Source organism: Myotis davidii, unplaced genomic scaffold (assembly GCF_000327345.1).
Source record: "Myotis davidii unplaced genomic scaffold, ASM32734v1 scaffold370, whole genome shotgun sequence".
Classification (NCBI taxonomy): domain Eukaryota; kingdom Metazoa; phylum Chordata; class Mammalia; order Chiroptera; family Vespertilionidae; genus Myotis; species Myotis davidii.
In genome coordinates, this window is record NW_006288615.1 from 1,883,792 (window position 1) to 1,892,902 (window position 9,111).

The following is a 9,111-nucleotide window of genomic DNA, read 5'->3' on the forward strand; positions in this document are numbered from 1 at the left end:
GCGTCCTAGCTGCCAGCCCTCTCCACATGCACCGTGTCCTCAGTTGCCAGCCCTTTCCGCGTGCGCCTCTGTACCTCTGCATTTTACTTCCACACCTCCTCTGAGTCTCAGTGTGCTTTTCTCTTTCCTTCTAGTTGTAGAATTTCCACTCAGCCAGCCTTCCTATGGTTCTGGATGATGTCCGTTTTGTCTTTTAGTTGTATTTTTGAAGTGGTTGTGTGAAGCAGCAATTTCTGGTGTTTACCTCTGCCGCCATCTTGGTTTCTCCTCCAACTCCATTTTAAAGTGGCTCCATCCTATATGATAAAGAGGTAATATGCAAATTAACCCTCACACCGTCATGCCATCACAAGATGACTGTGCCCATAGCCAAGGCAGCGTTCCCGTAACACAAGATGGCTGTGCCCACAGTGGAGGCAGGGTTCCCTTAATGAGCCATAATGAGTTATCAGCAGGGACCTGAGGCAGTGTGGCACTGGGCCACGGTGGGGGACGTGAGGCTGCATCCCCCACCCAGCAGGGCTTGACGGGGGACCTCAAGCCATTCCCCATGCCCTGGTGGGGCTTGACAGGGGACCTGAGGCTGCGCCCTCCACCCAGTGAGGTTTGACAGGGGCCCTGAGGCTGCACTCCCCACTGGGCACCGGGCCAGGGGACCTGAGCGTGTGCCCCCAGCCAGGCTTCACAGGAATGGTGCCGGCCGGGTCTGGATCTCGCCCAATGGGGGTGGGGCTGGCCAGGTCTGGGTCTCACGCAATTTCGAGAGACTTGACTCTGGGTCTTGCACACACCCCAGACTCTGACAGGAGGAAGATTTTCATATACATTTTACTAATTTTCTTCCATCTCTGACACTTCTATTATAAAGAAAGGGCAAATAGCAATATTAAAATATTTCCTCAAATTAATTTCCTTTTAATGTGCATGAATTTTGTGCACTGGGCCACTAGTTTATATATAATTTTACAAATTTCCCTATTGTTTTTGGGGTTTTTTTGTTTTTTAAAGTCTTTATTTTATTTTGTTTTTTTAAATTTAAACTCTTTATTGTTGAAAGTTTTACATATATCTCCCGTTTCCCCCATTCACCTCTCCCCAGCTGCTCCCACCCTGCAGCACATGCCTTCACTCCCCTACTGTCTGTGTTCATTGGTTATGCTTATATTCATGCACACAAGTCCTTTGGTTGATCTCTTAACACCCCTTTCACCCTCCCCAGTCTTCCCTCTGAGGTTTGACAGTCTGTCCTATGTTTCTATGTCTCTGGATCTGTTTTTGTTCATAGTTTATGTTGTTCATTATATTCCACAAATGAGTGAGATCATGTGATATTTTCTTTCTCTGATTGGCTTATTTCGCTCAGCATAATGCTCTCCATGTCCATCCATGCTGATGTGAATGGTAAGAGTTCTTTCCATCAGAGATGGCTTTTCTCTTTTCTTAGGAGCCTTAGGCCACATTTAAGCAATAACAGCACCAGAACAGAGGAAAACTTTGCTGTCATGTTTCTTTAGGGGAAACATCTGTAGTTCCTTGGAAGAAGGCTCTGGAGATAACAACAAAAAAAATACATAATGTACAGTGTGGCTTCAGGACAAAGTGATAGTTTTTTCCAGATTAAGTTTGAATGAGAACTTAACAAGAAGGTGAAAAGTGCCATGCTCATACACTTCAGGTAGAAATGGCCATTCAGGACTTTCATAGAATGTACATTAGGTTACACATAACTATCCAGGCCTTTAGATTATCTGATGTTCTAGGAATTTTGAACCACCAATCCTTGGTACATTATATCCATTGGGTTTACTGAAGATAAATTATTCTTTTACCGATTCAGTGACTACTTTAAATAGCAGTGTCTCTACCATTGTCTATGTGTCTAGTTACTCAATATGCAGTACCTAAAAGAGCTAGCAACTTCCAACCCATAGGTTCTATCTTTATCCATGGGTACAACACTTTGCAGCAACAAGGCTCAGTTGACCCTATATTTTGTGTCTCCTTGATGAAGAATCAAAGTAACCCAAAGTATCAGATCTCAGGACCCATTACTACCTCAGTGGGTCTTCTGTGCCTCCCAGAACTTCCCTTGCTGATGGAGCCCCCAGTTTCTCAAAACTTCACTGTCACTCTTGGCACCACCTGACAGCTTCCTGTCTCTTGATGACAGCCACTTATCTTTCTGGTGACAGCTGTTGTCTTGTCAAATTATCTGAAATACTCAGCCAGAACTATTATTGGTTTTATGCTAGTATTTGCTAAAGAGATAGCAAGTAATCTATTTTTCTACATGGAATAATACTCATTTATTTACTCATTCAATATACAGCAATTGAGTGTGTAAAACATGCCCAGTGTTTATTAAAGAAGATTGAAATAATATCCCTGACCTCAAGAATTGTTTCAACTTCATTGTTTACCATAGAGGAATAACTAATGGGAAGCAGGGTATTCCAGGATCTCCAAAGAGGCAGGCAGTGACATGTCCATTTCTAAGGTCACTTTCCAATGGATCATCCTTGTCTATGACCTCTCTGCACCAGGTGGAGATAAAATCTGAGACTGCCTGAGGGGAGGAAGGCCAAGTCATTCCATTGAATAAACAAGAGGTATCTAAGTGTTATACCCAGTATTCAGTTTCCTGTGAAAAGTTGGCCATGTTTTCATCTTGGGATTAGGATGGAAGGAATATGATGGTGAACTTCTAGAAGAAGAATTGAAATTCAGAGGACCTTGGATTCATTTTATCCTAGGGTGTTAGACCCAGTCGCAACGTTAGACCCAGTCTCAGTCTCCATTAAGTACATGATTCAGGATTCTCTGGAACACTGAACGGGAGCTGTTGGCAAGATAATCCTTGAGCCTTGCACTTTCTCATTTATGGCCATTTTTAAAAGAAATGACAAGAATTCAGATTCCCCCAAGATAAAATTTTTCACCCTAAATCCCAGAGTGACTTTTCATCTTTTATTAGTTTCTGCATGAAGAGAAATAACATAGCTGTTTTGCAAATTACTTTGCCCATTTGTTTAAAGATGAACATTTCTGATCTTTGTGTGTTGCTAACCAAGATATAATACAAACTTTGAAAAACAACCCACTTTTCTCTATGTATTAAGGTGGAACCATTCATTAGGGTCTTAGCATCCATGGATTCTACAGAGACAATGGAACTAACAAAATAAGCTTAACAGTTACTGTGAAAAGGAGTGGGCATAGTAGGATTTGGAATACAAGTGAGAGTATAGACCCAGGATGTATTCTCAGGTTTGTGGTCAAAGGCGAATGTTTTATGAAATGGAAGCACCAGGAAAGAACATGTAAATTTAGTGGGTGTGGGGACAGGATAATACATTGTTTTGCCTGGATGAGTTTGGGGTGTGCTTTAAGGGGCCAGGGGGAGATACTGGGTGAGCATAGGGATGTGCACAAATGCAGAAGACAGGCTGGACATTTAAAAGCTGGAGACATAGCGATGTAACTGCAAATTTGAGAGTGATTTGATCATCTGGGTCCAACCAAATAGCCAAAGATTGAAACCTATGGTGTTCTGTCTAAATGTTAGAGGAGGAGAAGGACAGGAAAGGAAACAGATACAGCAGTGAGGCTGATTGACTAAACCCAGGAGAGTGATGGTACTGACCACACGTGTTTGGAGAAAGGAGAAATGGTCATGGCAGAGAAAGGTGGACACTGTCATCCCTACCTCTTTCTGCTCCTCAATGGACCACATTCCCTCCACCCAGTACTCATCAATGGGGGGGCCAGTCCCCAAGCCAGTCTCATTTGTGTCACTCAGATGGTCACAAGAGGGTAGGAATTTCTCCAATAGACAATGGAATAGACAGGATGTTTCTATCTGGGTTAGAATAACCCCCAAGGTATTCTCAAACTGCCTGGATTCTCTCAGAAGGCAGAACCAAGTAAGCAACCAGGAGCAAATATAGTTCCTAATAGTTCCTGATTCATATGTAAATGCTGATTCTCATTTAAAAGAAAGAATAAAGTGGTTTTCTATTTTAATCATCTTCTTTTCACCCCATTGATAAAGAAGGGATGTACCAGACAGTTTGGAGGACAGCAAGTAATGGCATGTGTCACTGGACAGGTGGATTGACAGGTGTGTATGAGTTACATATACGCCCAGATGCAGGCCTCTCCAAAGTTGCCCTAATGAACAGAGGCAGCAACCACAGGCTGTGGGGGGTGAGGTGGCACCCTGATTTCCCTGGGAGGTTTGAACAATTCTGTGGGTGGCAGGGCACTGAAACCTATTATTCTAGGATGGGCAAGATACACAGCAAGCTCCCCTGGAAAAGGTCCCACAGCTAAACAGTGCTCCTTGCCAGGGGACTATGTGTAAACCGTTTATCCTGGGCTATCAGGTTTCACTGCCCTGTCAGCCACAGAAGCTCTGGTTTTACAGCAAAACTTTCCTAATCACAAAGGCCACTCCTCCTGAACTTCACCACAGACCAAGAGTTCTTTTTCTGAAACCTCCATTCCATGTAGTTGGTTCACAGCTCAGGGAGAAGCACATAATTGTCCCTGCAGGTTCCTACAAAGGCAATGAGTTCCAGATTCCCACAGCGCTGGTCTTCATAGTCTCACTGGGGATACAGACATTGTTTTATCTTCTAGCTGAAAAAACCAGAGAAATGCAAGATCTGCTGGGAAGAGGAAAGCTCTTCAACTGCAGTCATTGTTTCAGGTTCTTTCATGAGGACTGTCACATGCCACCTGTGGAACCTAAGAGGTTTGTGAGATGCAGAGCCCTCTCCTGCCATGGACCTTCTTCCTGCCATGCACACTCCCAATATAGAGTCTCTCCTTGTGTTCTGATGGGGAAAGAGCAGGGTCAGGGGTACAGGGTCCAGAGATATGATGCTGGGAGCTGTTTAAGGATAGTCAAGAGGAGGGTAATGTTCCCCTCTCTCCCCAGGGAGGTTGAGACTGGTGGCTGGGTCCTTTGCCTACATATCACTTACTGTCCTTTTCAGAACTTTCCCACCTCGGACTCCTGTTCATAGGAGAACAAATGCTAGTTGTTTGTGTTCTGTGCTTACTTAGAAAAGGCAGTGTAAGAGGCCGTGGGGCTACAGGAAAGGCCTGACCCCACTCTGAGTCATGTAAAGGACATGAACTTGGCTTGCACCCCAGTTCTTGTGATCTAGGCAAGCAGACATTTTGTCATAACAGCTGTTTGTCATAGCAACTGTCAAACATAGATGGAACTAAACAAAGCTTGCCCAGTCTTGCCCAGCTTGTAACGATCTGCTACTTCCCCATCAGAAGTCAAGCCCTAACAGTGATCTATGAAGCATGACCAGTCACAGCTTAGCTATAAAACAGTGTGTGTAAAAAATAAAGTTGCTGGTGCCGTGTGCGAGTTCTCCTAAACCCCGGTCTCTGGTGCTTTCATCCCATGCTGCCATTACCCTACAGGACCATTTGGGAGTGGGTCTCCACAATTGGCGCCCAATGTGGGGCAGAAGGAGGGCTGCGTGAGGACCCTGGAATATCACTCGGCCGAGTCCATTAAGTAATAGTAAGTTTTGGGGAATTTGTGTTTATTAGGAGTAAAAGATGGGGCAATTAGAGACCAAAGAGCGCTCTCTGTATGCGCAGATGTTAAAGAACATGCTACAGGCAAGAGGGGCTCGAGTAACTACCTCCCAGATTGAGCGTTTTTTGCATTTTGTACAGGAGATCTGCCCGTGGTTTTCTGAAGAAGGGACTGTTAATATGGGAGTATGGCAGAAAGTGGGGCAAAGGCTGCGTGATTTCCACTCTGCTACTCCTACTCAAACTCCTATTGATGCATTTCCCCTGTGGCAGTTAATTAAAGATTGTTTGGATGTTACGCCCTAGGGACAGCGGATTGTAGAGCAGCTACAACGCTCTCAGTCAACTCCTGATCTTGCTCATCCTCTTCCCCCTCCTCGTACTTCCCTTCCGTCTGCGGTGGCTCCTGCTTTAAAAGAGGGACCACTGCCCCCAGAGGATGAGGACGCATTAGAGGATGCTATAGAGGAATATGAACGAGAGCATGATAATTATTCAGTGTCAGCGACCAATAATGCTATTGAGAAATTGCAAGCCTTGCTTGCCAAGTTAAAAGTGAAACCAAAAAAGATCGAACGGCCACCGCCATCTGCACCACCTTATGAACCTGAAAAAATTCTTAGTCCCTTACAGCTTGCCCTTAAAGAGGCTCACATGGCAGGGGAAGACATTGGGTTTGGGCTACAAGCCTACCCAGTCACAGAGAGACCCGATCCACAGAACCCCGGCCAGATGGTTTGAGGGTATGCTCCTTTGCCTTTTAAGACCTTGAAGGAGTTAAAGACTGCTTGTGCTCAATATGGTAGTACTGCTCCATTTACCATTGCAATGCTTGATCAGATAGCGTTGGAGGCTATTCCTCCAAATGATTGGAGGATGATCGCTAAGGCCTGCTTGTCAGTAAGAGATTACCTATTGTGGAAATCTGAATTTGAAGAGCAATCTAAAGATCAGGCTAGGAGAAACAGGGATAATAATGTCAATATTTCCTGGGATATGTTAAGGGGTGAAGGAATATATACTGAGACTGAAATTCAATGTAGGTTTCCTTATGAAGCCTATCCTCAGATAAATGGAATTGCATTATGAGCATGGAAAAAGCAACCCTCTAGTTCTTACCGAACAGAAGAGCTTTCTAAGATTATTCAGGGGCCTGATGAAAGGTATCAAGATTTTGTGTCACGGCTGCTGCAGGCAGTCGGGCGTTTAGTGGTTGATAAAGAGGCAGGCATGCTTCTAGTCAAGCAGCTAGCTTTTGAAAATGCTAATACTGCCTGTCAGACTATTTTGAGACCTTTCTACAAAAAGGGAGACTTATCTGATTACATTCGACTTTGTGCGGATGTAGGGCCATCCTATTTACAGGGAGTAGCTTTTGCTGCTGCTCTGAAAGGAACCTCCATAGAAGGGATAATTCAGCAGCAATGGCAAGGGAAAGCAGCAGGAGGAAATATTAATTTGACTTGTTTCTCCTGTGGAGGAAAGGAACATATGAAAAAACAGTGTCCCCCATTACAAGGAAATAACAATCAGGGGCAAGGCAAAGAAGCTCAACCAGGTCTTTGTCCTTGTTGCAAAAGAGGAAAACATTGGGCCAACAAATGCTGTTTCAACACAGACAAGAATAGTAACTCTTTTACTCAACAGGGAAACGACAAGAGGGGCCAAGCCCCGGCCCAGCAAACAATAGGGGCGATGTCTGTATTTCCCCCCGGCCAGCCATTACAGATGCCCCCACTCAACAACTCCAAAAGGGAGGGAGATGGGTCCAGGACCTCATCCGGGCTTCCCCTGGAAGTGCAGGACTGGATCTAGCTTCCTCTAAACATTTTGTTATCACTCCGGAGCTGGATCCCCAGGCAATTCCTACTAAAGTTTATGGACCTTTTCCAGTTGGAACCATGGGGATATTGCTGGGGCGCAGCTCATGGACAATGAAAGGGCTTAGTGTGCTGCCTGGAGTAATTGATAATGATTATCAAGGGGAAACAAAAATAATGGTTTCCTCCATAAAAAAGATTGTCACTATAACATCAGGTGACAGGATAGCTCAACTTATTCTATTACCAAAGGTGGCCTCTGGGAGGGCATTGCAGAGGGCCCAAGGAGAACAAGGATTTGGTTCTTCCGATGCAGCTTACTGGGTAGAAACAATCTCTCAGACTCGCCCTGAGTGAGTATTAACAATTCAGGGGAAAAGGTTTAAAGGTATTCTAGATTCTGGAGCTGATGTCTCAGTTATTAGTCAAGAGCATTGGCCGCATAAGTGGCCTCTTATTGCTGCTATTACTCAGCTCCAAGGAATTGGGCAATCAGCTAATCCATTAAGAAGTTCAGCTCTTCTCCCCTGGCAAGATGATGAAGGGCATAAGAGCTCATTTCAGCCATATATATTGCCAGGGTTACCTGCTAATTTATGGGAAAGAGATATCTTAACATAAATGAAGGTATTAATGTTCACTACAGCAAATTTTTAGGAGAGGTCATTGCCGCTCCTGAATCCAAGACAGCTGACCCGATTACTTGGTTGTCAGATGATCCTGTCAGGATCAAGCAATGGCCTCTTACTAGGGAAAAAATACAAGCTGCCAATGAGTTGGTTCAGGAGCAACTTTCATTAGGCTACATTGAGGACTTAATTGATCAACAATTCCTTATCAGAATCAATTATGAAAAACCCTGGTCATATCTAATCTTATCCACTCCATTTTTACTGACAGGCCTTTTTTGGCAGGATGGCCCCCTTGAGTGGATCCACCTCCCAACATCCCGAAAACGGGTAATTTTTATCTATTTTGAGACTATAGCTAAACTCATAATTCAAAGCAGAGCCCATGCTCGTCAATTATTTGGCATAGAGCCTTACACAATTGTTATCCCATATACTGCTGATCAATTAGCCTGGTTACTACAGTCCACTGACGATTGGCCTTTAGCTCTGGCCAACTTTCATGGCCAAATTGGACATCATTATCCATCTCATAAATTATTAGATTTTTGGAGAAGTCATCCCAACATCTTTCCAAAAATAGTTGTTTCAGAGCCTATTCTTAATGTACCTTTGGTTTTCACTGATGGTTCCAATAATGGCCAAGCTTCCTATGTAATTGATGGACAACCCTTTGTATTTCAGACAGATACTCATTCTGCTCAATGGGCTGAGCTCCGAGCTGTTCAAGCTGTCTATACCTGCCTGGCTGATACTAGCTTTAACTTATATTCTGATAGTCAATATGTGGTTGCTTGTCTACACCGTCTCAAAACTGCAGTCCTCCATCCTGGAGACTCATCATATGTAATTGACTTGTTTCTTGACATTCAACAGTTATTACAGACCAGAAAGTTGCCTACCTTTATTGGTCATGTTAGAGCCCACACCCTTCTACCAGGGGCTATAAGTATTGGCAATGCTTATGCAGATCAATTGACTCGTCAAGTATATTTAGTAATATCACCTTACGAGAGTGCTTACGCTTCTCATACACGATTCCATCAAAACTCAAGCTTTATGACGCCAATTTAAAATTACCAGAGAACAGGCTAGAC

General features: G+C 44.0%; 2 protein-coding genes across 4 annotated transcripts in view; both read left to right on the plus strand.

Moving 5' to 3' along the window:
• Positions 1-9,111, plus strand: part of LOC102752939 (nuclear autoantigen Sp-100-like) — a 259,961-nt gene that overhangs the window by 113,052 nt on the left and 137,798 nt on the right. The window lies entirely within an intron of this gene.
• LOC107182594 (nuclear body protein SP140-like protein) overlaps positions 1-9,111 on the plus strand; it is a 45,012-nt gene that overhangs the window by 32,369 nt on the left and 3,532 nt on the right. Inside the window, exon 1 of one of the 3 annotated variants that reach the window (XM_015561861.1) lies at positions 4,429-4,756. The exons of the other annotated variants lie outside the window; for them this stretch is intronic. The gene's annotated coding sequence lies outside the window, so the exon portion shown is untranslated. Of the gene's footprint in view, positions 1-4,428; positions 4,757-9,111 lie in introns of those variants that run through there. 3 annotated transcript variants of the gene reach the window in all.